At 46.6% G+C, this 18,532-nt stretch overlaps 1 protein-coding gene across 1 annotated transcript in view; it reads left to right on the top strand.

The window, feature by feature from the left end:
* The window catches only part of LOC144792577 (vomeronasal type-2 receptor 1-like), a 329,343-nt gene that overhangs the window by 300,040 nt on the left and 10,771 nt on the right, over positions 1–18,532 (top strand). The gene's annotated exons all lie outside the window — the stretch shown is intronic.

Below are 18,532 nucleotides of genomic sequence, written 5' to 3'. Positions count from 1 at the left end.
CTGGTGCAGTAGGAATATCAAAGCAACAGGCTTTTTTAATATTTTTAGCTACAGCTGTATTTAGATTAAGTATAGCTTCTTTTTGACTTCAACAAGAACCGCCATCTTTTGAGGCATGGAGGGCGCGTTTGTTTTCTGTACATAATATGGAGCACAGTTTATATGCCCTCAAAGGTCATCGAAAAAAGAAGCTTGGTTGGCAAATTTGGGGCACAGTTTCGCAATACTTGGAGTGTGAAATGTGAAATCCGGGGCCAGCTGGGTCCCTCGATCTTTGTTCATTTGTGCATTTTGGTTATAGCTTCACACCTTAATTTATGATGTGTAATACTGGTAATGACTTTCTTCTTTGTATCGTGTAATCCATACGCTGCTGATATTGTTTTCTTTTTTCATTCCTTTTTGTGACAATTTGAAAGCCCGCAGCATACATTGTATGTACGAGATTGATTTATTCCTACTGACTCATGTATTTTCAATTAAAAAAAATAAAATTAAAAAAAATAAGCTCCAGGTCTTGCAGAATACAGCAGCTAGACTGGTTTTAAACCTTTCCCATCGCTCCCCTTCTGCACCCAGCCTGAAGGCACTCCATTGGCTGCCAGTCAAGAAGTGGATTCATTTTAAAATCGGCTGTCTTGTCCATAAAGCTCTCAATGGACAGGGTCCCTATTACTTGGCTAACAAACTGAAAATGTATCAGCCAACAGGAACTCTTCGTTCTGCTGATAAACACCTATTAATAATCCTGAAGGTTCGTACAGTCAAGTACGGCAGTAGATCATTTTCGAAACTAGCTCCCACTCTATGGAACTCCCTGGCACTTTATCTTTGTACTGAGATTGACCACAAGACATTCCATAGGTCCCTCAAGACTTCAGTCATCATTCTTGTCTGTTCCTGAGTCTCAGCAAAGCGCTATGAGACCTTAGGGCAGGGGTCTTCAATCTGTGGGGTGCGACCCCCAGGGGGGGGGCATGGAGTCCTAGAAAGGGGGTCGCGCAGTCCCATCGCACAAACATTTGCATGGAACTGCCTGGATCTGGAATCCAAAACGTTTGCTCTTTGTTTTGGATTCCGAATAGTGTGGCATCTTCAGGCGCCCTCTGATTGGAGGACAACAGCGTCATCAGTGATTGTCCTCCAATCAGGGAAATTGCAGATTGAACACCAGTAAATGCCGAGGACAGGGGCCATAACTATGCTCCTGGGGAAGTGTCTGCAGAGTTTCAATGTTTTGTTGTTGCTGCTGCCTTTTACTCCTGCTGCATTTCCTGGACGTCCTCGTTGTTGTTGCTGATGCTGTGTTCTTCCAGCTGGTGTCCTTTTCGTGCTCCTTCTTCGTGGATCTTAGCTACTGAAAAGCCGAAAATGATGTTTTCTAATTAGAGTCTAAGCAGAAAGCATAATTTTCTGCTTTTCAGGAGCTGAGATCCAGCAGAAGTTTTCTACATAGGGCCTGATTACAAGTGAATGGAACAATATTAATGCATGCTTTCATGCGTTACTTGCGCTCTACCTGATGACTACTGGTTAGGTTTTTTCGCACCCAGTTTTACTGGATATGAAAGAACATGACCCGATTTTTCGGACCGGTAAAACCTGCTGGAAAAATCGCATTAGACTTTCATGACAGTAGCAGTGAAGCCTCATCCCACATTTTAGAAGCATACAATGCTTTGCCCTGCTAGAAAAAATGCGTTTCCCTCCCTCCTACTCCCTCTCCTTTCTCACCCCATCTCACACACCTCCTGCATACATTTACCTCCTGCTCAAAACAGTTGGGAAAAGTATGTAGAAAATTTCCATAGCATTGCGAATTATGTGTGACTCTATGAGCGGAAAAATCATCCCACACAGTAATTCCCTGCTCGATGAGGCATAATGACCACAAGTAGTGTAAGGACAAAGGTTACCCAACCACCTATGCAACTATACTACTTCTGCCATTTTCTCACTTCATTCGATCAAGCTCCCATCCATTTTTGTATTCAGAGAACAGTTTATGGGCTCCCTGATTTTAACTGGTTCTTCAATATCCATATGAGGTGCCCCTTAGTGGAGTAGTGTGGCTCACTGGTTAGAGGCGACAGACCCGAGAGCAGAAGTCGGCCCGGGACCAGGGTTCGATTCCCGACGCGGCAGGGTCGTGGACCTTGGTCAGCGGACTCGATAATTCTCGCTTCGGTGCTTACTCTAATCAGGGATCACACTCGGCAACTCTGGGCATTAGCTTGCCTAATCTCCACAACGGCCCCACCAATTCCGGGGATGCCTGGCTCCACCTTGGGGACTCCCAGCAGGGACCATCCCACAGGGAAAGCCAGGACGGGTTCCCCAGAGTTATACAGCGCCGGGACGCCCCGTTGCTGGGGCAGCTGTGCGCTTTACAAGTATACTACATTTACATTTACATTTACTTAGGTACACAATTACTGTACCTTAAGAAGGAAGGGTGTCCATTGGTGTCCCCACCCTTTACTCTCGAGGTGGTAGCCCAGCTTGATTTTCTATGTACAGCACTTGGCTTGTGGCAACATTAATATGCTTTTGGTGCTGCTACTGCACCAAGGAAAGATGTCTGCTGCTCTAATCTTCTAAACTCAGGCCCAGATTTATTATGCCCCCGCGTTGGATTGCGTCAACTAATATGACACAAGGCAACGCAAGGGCTTATGTGATATTTCCTAAGCACCTTGCATGGCTCTGCATGGCTTAGTTAAACCAGAGTAACGCAAGGCAGCCCAAATTGCTGTGTTGTGTTACTCCTCGTTGGGATGGCGTTCCTACGCATCCACCCATGGATTTTTGCAAAACCCCAGGTTTACTACAGGCAGTAAAATTGGGAATGCATCACAATGCTACCCCATCCCAACAGCGGCAGAATGAAGAGAAATATGTTTGGTTTTCCACGTTATTTCCTCTTTCTAGAAAGAGGAAAATGCCTCTGATGAATATTTTTGTGTAGGAAGGTGTCCGTTCCTACACAAAAACAATCCTGCTTGTAACGTAGCCGTTGCACCATGGCGCAAGGGTGCCTGCATTGGCGCTAGGCTGCACACTGTGCACCAGTGCAGAGAGAGCAGGAAGGCACCATATCTTAGTAAATATGGTGCATTCCTGCTCCCTATTTGATGCAGCACAGCTCAGCTCAGCAAGTTGTCTTGCTGTGTTGCGCTATGTCAAGTGTTAGTAAATCTGGCACTAACAGCATTGGCCTGCGGCAGGTGAGGCATAGTTTTTGTTTATTTTTTATGCATGGAAATGTTTGCTGGCATTATGTTGATGAATTGCAAACATTGAACAGTGTGTGCACGGGAGATAATTTGTGATTACTAGCAGTGAACTATTCAATAAGATTACCATTAATTTAGCACACACTTCTGTACTAAGGATTTATCGACACCTTATCAGAAGTTGACACGGCCATATATCATTTGTGGCTGTTTCCTGGTTTTCACGGCAACCGGAACTTCGTGGAACTTGTAAGTAGACAGACTCCGCCCCACCTCCTCCACCATTCTCTGGCTTTTCACCCCTCAGACCCACACACAAGCATACCGGCACGCACACACACACACACATTCTTAACTCCAAAAATTCACGCCCACCCTTTCCCCACTGCTGTCTTTGGGATTCCACTGCTAAAGTAAGTCACACAATCAAAAGCACGAGGTTGGAATAGTGAATGCAGCCTGGAGAGCATTTCTCATAGGTTCAGCCAGGCACCTGCTGACTTGCTTTGGCTGTGCTTTCAGACCTTTTATACTTTGATTGATGTCACCAAAAACTCTGCACTGTGTTTTATGACTATTTAAACAGTCTCTAAATATGTTATTAGTACATGAGCTGATGCTGTGCTTCTGTGTTAAAGTACAATTTTCACAGATTCCCATTCTCTTCCATCCTCTGCCCGAAACCTCGTCTCTCCTTCCACACATCTTTATCTTTTATTCTCATTTCTTTTCTTTCACTTTTGTCCTGCTGCTGACGTCACCCATAAAATGTTGTCAAATGTGCAGCTTCCACCATATAAAGCCCTGGTGGTCCCTTCGCTGTATTTCTGTTTTGAAGGTTGTCCATGGCAGGGGGTGGTAGTGTATTCCGCTCTTACCTCCTTGTGGAACTTCCTGTCTCTCTTCCTATCTCCTCTCCCCTAATTTCCTTCAGTTGGCTTCTTCACTTCAGGATTTGTTTTCTCTACACCTGTCCTCCCACTCCTTCTGCTGCCATCATGTCCAGGGCAGGCATGACTCTCTATTTCAGTATAGAAGTGTATTTCCCACCATCAGGATCATGTCCTCCAGTGGTTAAGACCTAGCTCTGTCTTAGACATGATCTCCCTTTGTTGTGAGTAAGGAGTGTCTCTCCCACACTGGGGCTCTCCCAGGTGAGTCCTGCCCTCTGACTCTTCCAGTGGGTCTGCCAGGCCTGGCTCTGTTCTACAATGTCTCCCTCTGGTGTAAGGAGTGTCTCTCCCACACTGGGGATCTCTTGGCTGGGTCTTGCCCTCTCACCCCTCCAGTGGGACTGCCATTCCACAAGGTCTCCCCTTCCATTATTATCCAACATATTAACCAGGGAAACTATGTTTTGACATTAATGGTTTCCTGGAGAACAGGTGGATTGAACAATTTTTTAATTTGCCTCAAACTTCATGTAGAACATGGTCTCTCTGTGGAGAGGAATACAGTGTTTCATGTTCTGCCTGTTTATTTGAATAAAGTATTGTTGTCTGTGAATTGTAGTCCTCCAATGTTTAAGATCAGTTGGATTGCTGCACCTGGTAACAATATTTTGCAAAAATGAAAGCCTGAAAGTGGATGCATGGACACTCTTTTACTAATGTTTCGTAAGGGTGCTTGAATGCTGAAAGGCTACACAAGAGTTAGTGTCAATCTACTTACTTTTTAAAGGCCTGTATGCTTTATTGTGTTGTGTTATGCATCCGCCAATGCATACTTGAGTAAATACATGCCATGGTGTTTGGCCTTTATTCTGAGATCTAGATCCATAGTGACCTGGTAGCATAGTGTAATTTAGCGTCCCTATGCAAACTAGGGTTCTTTGCGGCACTCTGAGGCTGGCTTCAGAGCCTGGCCTCTCAGTAAAGAGTGATGCAATGTGGTTCCCTGGAGAAGGTAAGGTGTGACCCTGAAGAGGCAGGAACTGGGTGGTCTGCTCCATAGCACCCCCTGGTAGTATGGAGGTGGTCCATGAGGAGTAAGCAGGTGGTGGTTTGCGTCCCAATTTTTATTGATGGGGCAAAATGAAACCTGGGGAAGGGCAAGAAGCAGTAGCGGTTGGCATGGACACTGAGAAACAGAGATGGGTAGGTGAGTCTATCCTAGATACTGCATTGTCTGTGGTTGCCTTGTGGGCTGTGGCCCAGGTCCTGATCTCTGAGGGTAGCAACCCTGAAACAGAGAAAGTAAGGACTAGGAGGGAGGTTTCAGCTGTAGCAGTGGGGCTGAAGGAGGGTAGTAGGAGAGTGGGCCATGCTTAAAAAGAATTGCTGAAAAACATTTTCTACTCAAACCAGGCTCTTGCTGTCTGTATTTATCCATATTTATTTTTGCCCATCTTATTGGTATTTATCCATATTTATTTTGCGTTTTGTGAACAGATGATGTGATAACTTGTATATTTCCACATTTAACAGATAGACGTGCACTCATACTTTTATCCCTGTCGCGTTTTTGCAAATTACACTGCCATAATAATATAATACACACATCAAACAATTGGCATAATAGTACAAATACCTGTTGAGAAATGCAACAGTTAATTTAAGCAAATCTCAAGCTACTGGTCTGAAAGTCAATAATCTCAGCATAGAGAGTCACCCAAAAGTAGCCAATTATCTGTATTTTTCCGCTTTTAAAAGTAGATACAGACAGGATACACAATGTTTTCTGTCTGTAGTTATCTATAAAAATCCGTAAAAACGGAAAACAGGGAGCCCTAGTTATGAGGAGTACTAAGTTCTAGAACTTTTTGGGTCCTCCTGCCTGAAAAGTTTTGACAGGGGGGTCTCGGCATTCAAAAGTTTGAAGACCTCTGCCTTAGGCTGATATATGCGCTCAACAAGAACCAGTACATAGACATAGATTGTCAAAGGGATTTGGAGCACCCTGCTGACACGTCACAGCTGAATTACCTCATGCATCATGGTCGATGTGGTTCAATGTTGCTCGCTTCACACACAGTTCTCACAGTTTGTTGGCCAGTGCCAGTACCAGTATTCTTTTCAAGTGTATCCCCAGACACGTGTTTCTAGATTCCTCTTTCATCAGTGGGGAAAATGTTAATAGGTCGCTGGACGTGCTGCCACAGTTTCCTCAGGGTTAGTGCCACTCTCAGCGCGCAGGTGCTCACAGAGCTCGTCAGCTCACGGCCCACGGGAGCCATCTTAAACAGTCAAAGGGATTTGGAGCACCCTGCTGACACGTCACAGCTGAATTACCTCATGCATCATGGTCGATGTGGTTCAATGTTGCTCGCTTCACACACAGTTCTCACAGTTTGTTGGCCAGTACCAGTACCAGTATTCTTTTCAAGTGTATCCCCAGACACGTGTTTCTAGATTCCTCTTTCATCAGTGGGGAAAATGTTCATAGGTCGCTGGACGTGCTGCCGCAGTTTCCTCAGGGTTAGTGCCACTCTCAGCACACAGGTGCTCACATAGCTCGTCAGCTCACGGCCCACGGGAGCCATCTTAAACAGTCAAAGGGATTTGGAGCACCCTGCTGACACGTCACAGCTGAATTACCTCATGCATCATGGTCGATGTGGTTCAATGTTGCTCGCTTCACACACAGTTCTCACAGTTTGTTGGCCAGTGCCAGTACCAGTATTCTTTTCAAGTGTATCCCCAGACACGTGTTTCTAGATTCCTCTTTCATCAGTGGGGAAAATGTTCATAGGTCGCTGGACGTGCTGCCGCAGTTTCCTCAGGGTTAGTGCCACTCTCAGCACGCAGGTGCTCACAGAGCTCGTCAGCTCACGGCCCACGGGAGCCATCTTAAACAGTCAAAGGGATTTGGAGCACCCTGCTGACACGTCACAGCTGAATTACCTCATGCATCATGGTCGATGTGGTTCAATGTTGCTCGCTTCACACACAGTTCTCACAGTTTGTTGGCCAGTGCCACTACCAGTATTCTTTTCAAGTGTATCCCCAGACACGTGTTTCTAGATTCCTCTTTCATCAGTGGGGAAAATGTTCATAGGTCGCTGGACGTGCTGCCGCAGTTTCCTCAGGGTTAGTGCCACTCTCAGCACGCAGGTGCTCACAGAGCTCGTCAGCTCACGGCCCACGGGAGCCATCTTAAACAGTCAAAGGGATTTGGAGCACCCTGCTGACACGTCACAGCTGAATTACCTCATGCATCATGGTCGATGTGGTTCAGTGTTACTCGCTTCACACACAGTTCTCACAGTTTGTTGGCCAGTGCCAGTACCAGTATTCTTTTCAAATGTATCCCCAGACACGTGTTTCTAGATTCCTCTTTCATCAGTGGGGAAAATGTTCATAGGTCGCCTGCGCGCTGAGAGTGGCACTAACCCTGAGGAAACTGCGGCAGCACGTCCAGCGACCTATGAACATTTTCCCCACTGATGAAAGAGGAATCTAGAAACACGTGTCTGGGGATACACTTGAAAAGAACACTGGTACTGGCACTGGCCAACAAACTGTGAGAACTGTGTGTGAAGCGAGTAACACTGAACCACATTGACCATGATGCATGAGGTAATTCAGCTGTGACGTGTCAGCAGGGTGCTCCAAATCCCTTTGACTGCCATAGACATAGATTGTTTTGAAGCATTCAGGCCGGGTTTATGATTACTTATAAAGAAAGCAAAGCTTGTTGGAGAACCCTGCCTTCAAGGGGTCAGTTGAGGAAAGCATTAAGAATTATTATGATAACAAAAAGAGGCGAGTGCTGTCTCCACCTTCACGGTATTGGAGGCACTCAAAGCCATCATTAGGGGTGAGTGCACACAGATAACAGTAGAATTTTGGACGGTGAATTGTTCGAGTTGAAGGACTCTCTGAGGGACCATAAGAAAGGTATCATCCCTGTTTAAACAGACAAAGATTCACTTGCTGAGGACATAGAGAGGCATCCATAACTGATACAAAAAATGAGATGTATTGATCATAATGCATATGTAGCCAAGACCCACTACGAATCAGACAAAAATTGGCAGATTTCTCTCCCGCCTTACCAAACAGGAGCATATAATAACTCCCACTACAGTTGTATAATCCTCCCCGGACATTATAGTATATTCTCAAAATGAAATACCCTCCGTATTCCATGACTGTTATAAAAGAATGCACTTCTATAAGAGAAGATAGCCTGACAAAGCCAGATCCAACCATTTAGTCGTTTTGAGACTGCCAAGTATTGCCCTTTATTTTAAAGAAACTATGGAAGAACTATGGGGCCGATTAGGATTGCGGTGAATCCACATCCTCTGGGCCGGCGGAAGCCACCGCCGGCCCGGAGGATGCGGATTCCCCGCTGCAGTGCCTACAAAGACCCCACGCCAGATTAGGATGGCTGGGGGATCATCGGCGGACGGGAAGACCGTCCGCTGCTTTTCCGCCGCGGTCGCCTTCCGACCGTGGCGGAAAAGATCTAATATGGTGGCGGTGTCTATCAGACACCGCCAGCCATATTAGTATGGGGCAGAAAACATGCTTTTCCGTGGCGGCTTTTCCGCCGTGGAAAAGCATGTGGTCTTTGGTGTTTGGGGGCCCGTTGTTGGCCCCCAGGGTGTCGGGGGGGTGCACATGGAGGGTACCTATGGTACCCCCCAGCATTTACATGCACAAAGCGTCAGGCACCGCGCGGTGCCTGACGCTTTGTGCATGTAAATGCTGGGGGGTACCATAGGTACCCTCCATGTGCACCCCCCCGACACCCTGGGGGCCCGCAACGGGCCCCCAAACACCAAAGACCAGATGCTTTTCCACGGCTGAAAAGCCGCACCCACCGCAAGGTTAAAGATACGGGATGTGACTGTCAGGGTGGTGGTCACATCCTAAATGCACCGGAGGGACCGCCGCTGCCCCTGCGGACGGTCCCTCCACCTCAGGGGTGGCGGACGGACGCAGGTCTGTCCGCCATCCTAATAGGCCCCCAAATTTGGATCTCTGGCCCTAGTTAAAAAAACAGATATAGATGGAGTGGAGTTTTACAACACTTCTGTTTCTCAACTGATGCCAAATATTAGTTGAGTAGCACAAAGTGACAAATTGGCACTTCCTTGCCCAAATCAGAGAAGGATAATCACAAAGATCACTGCCCATACTAAGTAATGACTACACAACATGAGGCTAGGTTCTTGCCTCATGGCTGTTGCCGGGGCTTCGATGAGAATGGATTTATCCAGAATAGAAGTATTTGTCTTAACGTTTGGATGGGTATATTGGAACATTAAAGCTGTTTCACTCACCTGGCTGTACTCAGCTTGCCCAGTATTGGAATTTGGAAAGGCCATCAATACTCTCAGGTGGCAATGCATTTATTGCTGTTCTGTCTAAGTTTGGGACAGGTCAGAATATGCTCCATTGGATAAAACTGATATATGTGGAACCAACAGCTAGGGGTAAAGCATTTAGACTCATATCCAAGGCATTCTAGGAGCATGAGGGCACTTGATGGAGATGATTCCTGCAACCTTACTGTTTGCCCTGCCCATGTAGCAGCTAGCTGCAAAGCTCCATTTATCAAGAAGAAGCTGGGGCATAACCTTGTCAGATACTGCTGATGCAGTGTTGCTGTACCTAGACAAGTTGCCCTACTCAAAATGATTATGTAATTTTTTTCGAACTTACCTTCACAACTTCAGAGAAAAATCTATTGCTCTTTGAATGGAATGCAGGGTGATTTTATTTCGAATGTAGACATACAAAGGGTTTTACTAGCCACTAGTACTTGACAGTGGGAGATCACTTTCAGGATAGCACTCTTCTTCCCTTTGAGTCCTTAGTAGAGCAATGCAGTTTACAAACTGGACGGTTTCTAGCCATTAGAAAAGCTGGCCTGGATAGTGTACACCTATTAGGTGATCACTGACACTGAACCTCAAGTACATACCTTAGTTCAAACGCTCTACACCAGCGAGATTGGGAAAAATTGATCATGTGGCATAGGAAGTCCATATATTCACGCACAGGTATTCCCTTGTCAAACGCAGGGAGGAATGGGAGGCGGATAAAGACAGAGCATTCAATGATAAGTTCCTGATTACCCCCACAAGACTTGCCAAAATGCTAGGTGTAAGTATATTCGGTTTAATGTGAAATAGGGCATACCTTACCACCAAGCTGCTTCACAATATGTTTGAAGTTTCTAATCCCGACTGCCCTGGATGTCACAAAATTATTGCAGGGCTAAAACATATTTTCTGTGGTTTTCACTGTATAGCGGTCTATTGGAGAGAGATTTGCAACACAACTTAGGCTGCAAATGGATATTGTGATAACCTTAAGAGCTGCCATCTAGGTCGCTTCAAACGCCCCAAAAATCATAGGGCCTGATTCACAAAGGTAAGTTACACTTTTGAGTAAGTTTACACTTTGTAGTAAGTTTACTACTTTTCGTATTCACAAACTTCGAGTGTAAACTTACTACAAAAGTGTAAATTACATGCCCCCACCCCCAGAGTAATGCAGTTAGCTTACTGTTTACTAGGTGGGTGACGCTCCTCCCTAATCTTCTCCCTGACCCTCCGGAAACCCCTCTTACTCCCCCCAATCCCATCCCCTTCAGTAGTAAGTGTGCTCTTTTTTCCACCTACTCCCATGTGCCCCTCTCACATTTACTAATGAAATCTATACCTACATGTGCGATACTCAGCAGTTTGGTGGAGAACTCCGTAGGCAAAAGCGTAGGCAAAGCATACACTTTGTAGTACATTTTGTGCAGTACAAAAATTCCTACAAAGTGCAGTGTGTGAATCAGGGCATAGAGTGGAGTTTCAATTTGTAGATTTAGACTTATTATTAGCCAAGAGAGCTACTGCCCAAGGTGGATGTCAGCTGGTTCCCACCAAGGTAAAACAGTGGTTTAGATCCGTCTTGAAATGGGCTGAAGTTGAAAGTACAGCTGCCAATATGTAGGAAGCTAGACGCCTTAGAAAACGCCCTATTGAACTGCAGTTGTATGATATGTTATTCCTCAAGAACAAGCTTAGCGATGACAGTAAATCACCTAGATCTCATATGCATATAATGTTTTACCTGGTACTATGATAAAAAAATAAATGTAGTTTTGTGCACAACACTACATTCCTATCCTGGGGAGGTATCTGGCAGGTTTTGCGAGTTTTATTTGACAAGTGTTATAATGTTAGCAGTCTAGTGGTTGTGGGTGGAGTTAGGGGAGGACAGGAAGAGGAGGAGACGGAGTGAGAGGAGGGCAGTTAGAGTAGGGACAGGGTTGAGACAGGTTGCAGAGAATAAAGCTCCTGAAAGATAAGAACCTGTGTCTGTGGTTCTTTGTAGCACGATGCTACAACTGGCGACGAGGGTGGGATGAGCAAGATTGCAGCCCACAGAATCGTGTGAGAGCACCCTGTCCCCTGCAGCGTCGAAAAGAGAAAGTCTGCTGCTGTATGTGATGCTGCCAGCCAAAGGAGAGATAAATAGTAGGTGACCCTGCCCCTCCTGTAATTGTGGGAGCCCAGAGGGAGCCCTACCACGAGCGCTGAAACGCTCGAGAAAAGAAGAAGCCTTCGCGCCGAAAACGCGAGCTCCGCCTGATGCGTGAGCTTTGGCACGCTGTCGGCACCGGAGAGCGGGAACTTCGAAAGTGAGTTGGGAGCCTACCCCAACCCAACCTGACGACTGTAGTGGCCAGGGAAGAGTGAATCCTGGGGTGGATCGCCCCACGAAGGCCTGCTGCCGAGCGCTGCTGAGCGCGAGAATAATCGGAGCCTGAGTGAGCTCTGACGTCGGAGAATCTCACGCCGGATGCGTGTGACTTGGCACGCCGTCGCCGAAGACCCTGCAAAGTAAGGCGGGAGCCCACCCCAACCTCACCTGGTGCCAGCAGTGACCAAGAGAAGGTATCCTGGCCAGCTTTGTGGCCTGAAGCTGTCTGCCGGTGAGTCCAGAGCAAGTGAAAACGAATGAGCAGAGAGAGAGAAAGCCTCGTGTATGCTTGCAGTGACGGCAGCCATCTTGAAGTCAGGCGGTTGTCAAGACAGACCCCTTGATCATCATAGAGCGGCAATTTTGAAGTCAGGCATCAAGCAAGAAACAAGCATTGGCAGCAGAATTAAACAAGCATTGGCGAAGAAACAAGCATTGGCGTCAGAAAATAAACAAGCATTGACAAAAGGAACAAGTAGTGACGTCAGAAAATAAACAAGCATTGGCAACAGAAAGTAAACGTCAGAAAATAAACAAGCATTGGCAACAGAAAGTAAGCAAGCACTAGTGAAACCAAGCAAGTGTGACAAAGACACAACCAAGCACTGCGAAGATGTCCAATGATGATGGCAATCAGCAGCCAGTGGCCGATGTTAGACCTAAGGCTCCAGGTGGGTCGCACCTGCGAGCACCCGAACCTCTCCAAGTGACCACTGGGGGAACCATGGGTCCTAAATGGCAAGAATGGTTAGAAGAATTTGAAGATTACATCGAAGGATCAGAAGTGATCGTGGACAAAAAGAAGTTGATTGCCCTGCGCAACTTGGCGGGGCGGGAAATAGTCAAAATAATCAAAGACCTTCCTGCCACGGAAGCAGACACCTACGACAAAGTGCGAGACGCACTAAATAAAAGATTTCTTCACAAAAAGAACGTCGACTATGAACGACATACATTCCACTCGGCTCGTCAAGGGAAGGAGGAACCAATGAGCGCTTTCATGATGCGCCTGAGGAGACTAGCCAAGCACTGTGCCTTTGATAATTTCTCGACAGATGCTGCAATAAAGTCGCAAATAATTGATGGATGTCATTCCGACCAACTGAGGAGACGGTTACTAAGGAAGGAACATAGCCTAGACGACATAGAAGAAATGACACGAGTCTTTGATCAAGTGGAAGAGTATGCAACCGACATCGAAACAGGGCACAAAGGAAGCCGCGAACAAGTGCGACGTGTACATGCTAAAAGTGACCGTCGGAGGAGTTCGAGAGACAGACAATGGAGGTCACGTCCGTCATCTCGTCAAGAGCAGTCAAGACACCAGCGGCGGGAACCATGGAAGAAAGAGAGAAGACCCGAGAACGTGAGGAAATGTTTTCGTTGCGGGTATGACTACCCCCATGTAGACAGTTGCCCTGCCATGGGCCAGAGATGTCGGAAGTGAGGTAGAACTAATCATTTTGAAGTAATGTGTGGGGAATACCACAAAGAGAGACGAAGTGGAGCCACAAAAACAGCTCAGCCCGAAACAAGAAGAGGTACCTCGAGAGTGTCCCGATCCAACACCCGAAGACACCATGCACGAGCGGTCCAAGAACAAATTGAGCAGTCGTCTGGGTCGTCACACTCCAGCCGGGAGTCACGTCGGTCCAGGTGGGAACGGAGGTCACCATCCAAAGAATCCAGGCCTTCATCCAGAGACTCAACATACACCATTGAATATCTGAACTTAGCCGCAGATCCAGACCAACTTAAAACATATCCTCGGCTAGACATTAAAGTTGGCAATCATGATACAAAGTTTGTACTAGACTCGGGCGCATCCCTGAACTATATTCCAGTCACCGAATATGAAAGAATGAGTCCGCGTCCCCCTCTGTCCTTTGCACCAGTCAGAGTTTTCACATGGATGGCTAAGAAGCCACTTCCCTGCCTTGGGAAGTTCTCGACGACTCTTAAACATGAGGACACAACCATCTCTGCAGTCATCCACGTTATCAAGGGCCCAGAAGCGGACTGTCTGCTGAGCCTACCGACAGCTGAACGCCTTCACCTAGTGGAAATCCTCTTCAAGGTCAGCGGAAACCAAGATGTGACCCGTCAGTTCCCCAGACTATTTCAAGGGCTAGGCAAGTTAAAGGACTGTCAAGTGCGGTTGCACATCAATGAACAAGTCAGACCCGTTGCTCAACATCCTCGACGGGTACCATTCCATCTACAGACCGCCGTGGAAGAAGAACTCCAGGATTTGCTAGCCGCTGACATCATCGAGCGCACCGAAGGCCCAACACCTTGGGTGTCCCCAGTAGTTATCGTCCCCAAAAAGGGCACAGTCAACAAAGTCAGACTCTGTGTGGACATGCGCCTGCCCAACACCGCAATCGAAAGAGAACGACATCCGGGCCCACACTTGAGCGATATGATCTCAGCTCTCAACGGGGCGAAGGTGTTCTCCAAGTTGGACTTAAATAAAGGATACCACCAACTAGAATTAGAGGCCAAGTCCAGATACATCACCACGTTCGCAACTCATCTGGGGTTGTTCAGATATAAGAGACTCAGTTTTGGGGTCTCCTCAGCAGCTGAAATATTTCAAGAAGCTATTCGACAAGTCATCCAGAACATTCCCAACACACTCAACTATAGTGATGACATCCTTGTATATGGTTCTGATCTACGAGAACATGATATTGCACTCAATCGTGTTTGTCACGCACTACTGGAGGCAAACCTGACTCTAAACAGAGAGAAATGTGAATTTCACCAAGACACATTGAAATTCTTTGGTCATATCTTCTCAGGCGCTGGCATGAAACCTGATCCCGATAAAATTGGGACTCTGAACAACACCAAGAGTCCCCAGGACGTCAGTGAGCTCAGGTCATTTCTTGGGATGGCCAGTTACTGTGCTCGGTATATCAGGGACTACGCAACAATCAGCCATCCCCTCCGCCTTTTACCCAAACAAGGCCAACCATTTGAATGGACTCCCTAATGCGAGAAATCATTCAAGGAGATCAAGAAGGCAGTGGCATCTGCGGATCACCTGTCATATTTTAACCCACAAAGAAAGACTGAGATAACCGTGGATGCTAGCCCCGTCGGGCTTGGAGCCATCCTGGCGCAGTATGACAACGACTCAGATCCACGTCGAATCATTGCATATGCGAGTCGTAGTTTGACTGACCCGGAGCGGGCATACTCGCAGCCCGAGAAAAAAAGTCTTGCCGTAGTGTGGGCATGTGAACATTTTCATGTTTTCATATATGGTAAACACTTTACTTTAATTACAGACCACCAAGCTCTCGTCACCATTTATGGAAACCCACGATCCAAGATGCCCCCTAGAATCGAGAGGTGGGGCCTAAGGCTACAGGAATACACATTTACCATCATCCACAAGCCGGGGAAGTCAGAAAAACCCGGCTGACTACATGTCCAGGCACCCACTTACATCGTCAGTCTCTAATTCCTCCATTGCGGAAGAGTACATACATTTTGTGACTGACCAAGCTCTACCTCCCGCTATCCCAATGGACACCATCCGAGAGAGTACCGCCAAAGATGTTGTCCTGCAGAAGGTCCTGCACAGGATTCGGCACAACAAGTGGAGACATGATTCTAAGGATGAAGAGACTGATCCTATCATCAAACAAGAAATGCAAGCTTTCCAACATGTGTGCAGCGAATTGTCAGCCACCACTGATGGCATACTGCTACGAGATCAACGAATTGTGATTCCCACTCAACTACGACAAGGAGTAGTTGCCCTTGCCCATGAAGGACATTGGGGCATTGTGTCAATCAAACGTGCATTAAGAGAGCGAGTGTGGTTTCCATATCTCGACCAAATGGTGGAAGCCACTTTGAAGGACTGTCACCTCTGTCAACTCACAAGCAAAAGTGACCCTCCAGCACCACTCCACATGGGTCATGGGGTTGTGGCAAGAAATTGCTATTGATTTCTATGGACCCCTGTCATCGGGCAAATATGTGCTGGCCATCATTGATGAGCATTCTCGATATCCCATTGCATACTTTGTACCGTCTACAAACGCCGCGAGTACTCTCAAAGTACTTGATGAAGTCTTTGCGGCCTGGGGTGTTCCCTCAAAAGTGAAGACAGATAACGGACCCCCATTTAATGGACAAGACTTTGCAGCATTTGCAAAACATCTGGACTTCCATCATCGCAAGATCACACCCCTCTGGCCACAGGCCAATGGAACAATTGAAAGATTCATGGCCACGCTTAAAAAGACTTTCCAACATGCGACCGCGGAGGGAAAAGACTTACAAGTGGCACTCAATGAAGTCCACCGAGCTTACCGGACAACTCCTCACGCGACCACGGGGCAATGCCCGGCGACACTCATGCTGGGACGTCCCATGAGGAACCGTATTCCAACGTGGGAAGGGGCCTTGCGACCATCATTGTCATCCACTCGAGACCATCAAGAAATGATGGAAACTGACACGCGCCGGAAAGACAAAATTAAGTCATATGCAGATCGACGGAGAAGAGCAAGGTCACTCTCGTTACATGAAGGAGACCGCGTGCTCGTCCGGCAAGAACAGCAGAGAAAGACCGACTGCCCATTCAAGGATGAACCGTTAGTGATTACAAAAAGGAAAGGAACTATGTTGACTGCAGAGTCAGAGCAGCGGCGAATCACGAGAAACATCTCGCACTTCAAGAAATTGCCACAAGGCACCACTGGAACCCTACTGAGTGAAATGGACACTCCTGGTTCTGAATAACCACAGTCAGTTGATTGCGAAAACACTGGTTCAATCGATGAGACACGGAACAATACTAGTCCGAGAGCCAAGTCGCCACGACCTCATCGTGACACACGTCCACCCAAAAGACTTATCGAAGAAATGGACTAAGAAGTCAGTGTGCTTATTTGTTTTGTTACAAAAGGGGGAGATGTTATAATGTTAGCAGTCTAGTGGTTGTGGGTGGAGTTAGGGGAGGACAGGAAGAGGAGGAGACGGAGTGAGAGGAGGGCAGTTAGAGTAGGGACAGGGTTGAGACAGGTTGCAGAGAATAAAGCTCCTGAAAGATAAGAACCTGTGTCTGTGGTTCTTTGTAGCACGATGCTACAACAAGTTCTGACAACAGTCGCCTCACTCCCCTTAGTGTCTCTGTGCTAACCAGACTGCACAAGACAGGGTCAAACACTGGAGGGGCTGGAGAAGAGAGTGGGAGAGAGAGAGAAAATGTGAGCAAGAGAGACAAGAGGCATACACAACTCTTATTTGGTAGGGATTTCTGTTGTTTTGTCTTTGGTCACACTGCAGGTATTACTCAGACTCTCAGGAGATAGTGCGACTCACTAGTCAAAAATGTGGTACTTTAGTTGAGGTCAGAAATACATGATATTTGAAACAAACACATATTAAGCATGTATGCTCGTTTGCTTCTGAAATGCTGGTCACAGTGAACCTAAGCCAGGAGAAAGTAAAGCCGGTAAGCCTCAAACTCATACAAGGATCCGGGATATGCCTGAGTGGGAACAGGAGTGGGAGAAACACAACCAGACGCCAAAGCAGATTACAAAGAGAAATGTCAGAATACATGGGAAAGGGGTCAGGGAGTCGTATATGTAAATACACAGTAAAACATCAGAGCCATAAGAGAATATGAAGAGCAAGGGCAGCATAAATAAGCAAAAGGTCGAGGTGCTGAAGAGGAGGGAAGACAAAGCTATACAGATCCAAAGAGTGAGGTCAGTTTAAACAGGCAAGGAGGTCAAGTTAACCTATGAACCATAAAGGTAGAAGACAATAAAGATGAGGGTCTGGAATGGTGGACCATATAGCGACAGTAAAGAGCCCATGCAATGCAAAGTTGCCGGGCAGCTTCCTAGTGCTTTTCTGGAGGTTTAATATTGCAGCTGCCTGTCTTGACTCAGAAGTCCTGCCCTTAATCCTGGCCGGATTGCTATTCACAGAATCCCACCTTCCATCGACCGGTATGCCACAGCCCTAAAGGAAAACAGCTCACTGCTGTTCTCAGTATCTTTATTAAACCTAGGAAGCCCTGCTGACTCCTCAAAATATCATCGAAAGCATGGGACATCCCATCACCAACATTGCCTATCCAGTATTATGTTGTTCAGTCACTCTTCTGCATCCTGATCTATACAACATGCAGTGTTGGTTCTTTAGTGTATTTGCTTAATCTATAAGTCACCGTTTTGTATTTTATAGATGTTTTATAATTGGACAATGTGTCAAGAAGACCTAGAGTACATTTAGTTTTCCTTTTCTAATGCTTTATTCTGCTCGACCTAGTGTGATGAGGTAACCTCTGCACACAAATATGTTGCTTAGAGTATTTTATGTTTTTAAATAATGCACTGGTAGACACACAAAAAGCAACTCATTTTCACAACTGTAGCATGAAACACATCCATTAAAAAACCCAATATAGATGAGTTTAAAAAAGATCAAACATCTGACAGCAGAGCTATTCCCCTCCATATTGATATCTCACAGGCTCTGTATTCTAGCAGAAGAGAAGGTCCCTCGGATAATCAGGATCTTGCAGGCTTCAGCTTCAGACAGTTGAGTATGCCTAAGGTCCTGTGCTTAATTTGTAAAATAATGAGTCCTGGTGCCCAAAGTGCT

Source organism: Lissotriton helveticus, chromosome 11, assembly GCF_964261635.1.
Source record: "Lissotriton helveticus chromosome 11, aLisHel1.1, whole genome shotgun sequence".
Lineage (NCBI taxonomy): Eukaryota > Metazoa > Chordata > Amphibia > Caudata > Salamandridae > Lissotriton > Lissotriton helveticus.
Note: the sequence above shows the minus strand (reverse complement) of the source record. Positions and strands in the feature narration are given on the sequence as shown.